Genomic DNA, 3,134 nt, shown 5'->3' with positions numbered 1-3,134 from the left:
ACCGCTCCGTTCCTCCGGGTGCAGCCGCCGCTCTTGCTCCGGCCCGGCCCGTCCCACTCGTGCCCTCCTTCTCCTCCTCCTCTTTTTCCTCCTCCTCCTCTCCTCCCGAGCTGTCGGACGGCAGTGTCCTGCGCCGCGGCTCGCCCGCACCTGGGAGGAAGGGGAAGAGGAAGGGGAGTAAAAGCGTGTTAAGTATCGAAGGTCCTGACGCACTCCCTGGGATGGGAATAGCGTGATTCCGGCAGAGTTAGTCACAGACTAACAGATAACAGATAAACGAGCTTGTACTTTCCGCCACCCGTCCAGCCGCGTTCCCTAACGCCGGATCCTAAAATGCCCTTTTTGTCACCACATCAGTTATTTCAGGCAACGAGCAGAATGATAACATGATCAACAAAACCTTCCACAGATAGAGGGATTGTAGCTAGTGCCTTTACGGGGAATTAAATTGGATTTAGACTTTGGAAAACACAGTGTGTCACACCTCCTTCCTCTAAAGGAAGATAAGATAAGATTAGGCTCTGAGATAAGATAAAATGTGAATTACTGGGCAGATCCCTGAAAGGGCATTCAATAGGGATTGCTTCACCTGCTGTAGTTTGGGTGAATCAGCGGCAAGACCTGGTATTTGAGTGCTTTGATCTACTTCAGAGTCAATGACCCCCCCGGGGATCCTGCATTAAGCCTTGGGGCTGAAAGCACCAAAAATCTGTGCTTGTGTTTAAATCCTTTCTTGGACCTCGCCCGAAGAGTAACATGCACGAAGCTTCAATGCAAACACATCCCAGAGCATGGAGTCAGATTCTCTAGAACAAAAAGGTTCGTCCCCTGAGTGACAACACCAAGCTCTGCAGTCACAGGAATCTCAATTGCCTGCAGGAACGATTGCTTCAACAAAAAAACCCCAATAAAAAAGGTCACATGGCACTTTCAGAAACGCAAACTTCAAAGAGTGTATGATGTAAGCACAAGGTCTCTTCTATCACCAATGCAGTGGCACTGTGTGCTCACAGCTCCACGTGCTCCACCTCACCCTGCTGAGCTGTCCCCAGGGCTGCTGACAACGGAAATGGAAATGGAAATGGACACAGAATGTCGAGTACGTTTAGTCACCACACTAAGCACAGTGTGTTCCAGCAAGCCACTAGAGGTCAGTTTAGCCCCAAAAATGAATCCATGCTGGGTTTCTTAGCTTTTGCTCTTACTTTCCACCAAAGAAACTAAGTTCAGAAGGTGATGTACATTCAAAAGCCTATTAGCCATATTTTACATACTCTAATATGCCCTCAATGTGTCAAATAAGTAAACCTTAATGCCACTTTAGTCTTCTCCTGCCTGGAAATCATAGGACGTGAACACATGCAAGTCAATCTTTTTTTTTTTTTTGTTATGTGTATGTCATTTTGCATACACTGATTTGCTGAAGCTAGAAAATAATATCTGTGAGTTTTGATCTATTTCAGCAGTACTAGATACTGACAGAGCTGTGCCAGAATGCAGTTTCAGACAGCATCATTGTTAGGCTTATGTATTAAAACGATTGCTCCACCCCAATATGCAACTGGTAGGGGAAAACCCAAAAAAACCCCTTATGACAGATAAATGATGACTGAAGTCAGCCCTCAGACACGTGTTATCTTACACAAAACCATCTCCTTTCTCAGTTCCCATTTTCTCCCAGTGTGTGCACCACACTCCCCTTCATGAGAGCCACTCAGACCCTGCTCAGTGCTCGCAGGTGGGGCAGCCTTGGGGCTGAGCTTTCCTGGCTGCTGTTCTCTCTGCCCATCTCTGCCTTGGCAGCCAGAGAGCTGTCCGTGTGCCAGGCACATCCATGGGAGTGCATTTCCCTGCCTCCAACAGAGCACTCTGTCTCCTTCCCAGGGAGACCAGCCCGGAGTTTAGGTTACCAGGACAGCTCCTCCTGATGCTGAACATCTGCCACCCCAAGCACGAACCCTCCTCACTGTATGAGCCTTGCTCAGCATGGCCATTGAGGAAAAAGACACCTATTTATGTCATCCACAAGTTGGTAACACGTGGGGTAATGTGCTTGTGGAAGATTGGAATATGAATGCATTTATCATGTGAAACAGAAGTAGCATATCAAGCCTAAAACTGCAAATAATCCCCAGGATTGCAATTGGGTGACAGAATTGCTAAATTAATCCAAACCTAAATATTAGTCCTTTACTGTCCTTCTAGTAGTGCTTCCTTCTTAATTACCAACTCCCATAGTGTTGTTTGATTATCATAACAGCTAATAACAGCTGACAGAATGCAAACCACTGTTCCACACCACAGCAAAATATATAAGTATGTAAATCATATCTCCTTCCCTAGGGAGTGAGACAGCAGTGTGGTGTCAAGGGAGGCAATGAGAGATTTCTTTTTCCCAGAACACTTGGCACTTGGTGTAAAGAATTACAAGGAGAAGAACCATTCACTGCCAGTAATGGTTCTCCTAGTATGAGCAACCAAAAAGAAATGGTTATGACAGAAAAGCTTCACATTTAAAAAACAGCAGATCTGTCCTGATTAAGTCATCCCTTATTTGATGGAGTACCTATTAATGCCATGAGAAATCAGAGATGAAAAATTATGGTTCTCTAACCATTTACCCTTCAAATTCATCTTCTTGCTCCCTTGACAGGGTACAGGGAAGATGTGATTTTCAAAACAAAGCTGCCTGGTTATTTTTCCAATCTAAAAAAATTCCTTACCACATCATTTACACAGAGAAATGAATTAACTCACATCAGCATTAAATTCCAGGCCGTGGTAGTATTGTACCTCCTGCTGGAAAACCTGCATTGTGCAGTTCAGTTGCTAATCAGATCTTCGGTTTAATAAAATTGTTTCCATTTCAGGTTAATCACATTTGCAATTTGCTGCTGGCAGAGTTACTAATTGCTGTTGGTAAGGGCTTTCAGCACATGGGGAACTGTGCATGCAGTTCCTGATCTGATCCTACTTGGTGCTCCATCCACAATTGGCTGCTAAAATACTTACTTTTAAATCCTTCTGTGACTTTCCAGCTGGAGCTCCACCTCACAGGCTATAGGAACACTGGATGCCTTTGGAAGGCTGATGCAAGACCAAGAACTCTACTTAGGAGCAAGAATGTTTATGGG

Source organism: Acanthisitta chloris, unplaced genomic scaffold (genome assembly GCF_000695815.1).
Source record: "Acanthisitta chloris isolate BGI_N310 unplaced genomic scaffold, ASM69581v1 scaffold23814, whole genome shotgun sequence".
In the NCBI taxonomy this organism is placed as follows: domain Eukaryota; kingdom Metazoa; phylum Chordata; class Aves; order Passeriformes; family Acanthisittidae; genus Acanthisitta; species Acanthisitta chloris.
This window is presented reverse-complemented; position numbering follows the sequence as displayed.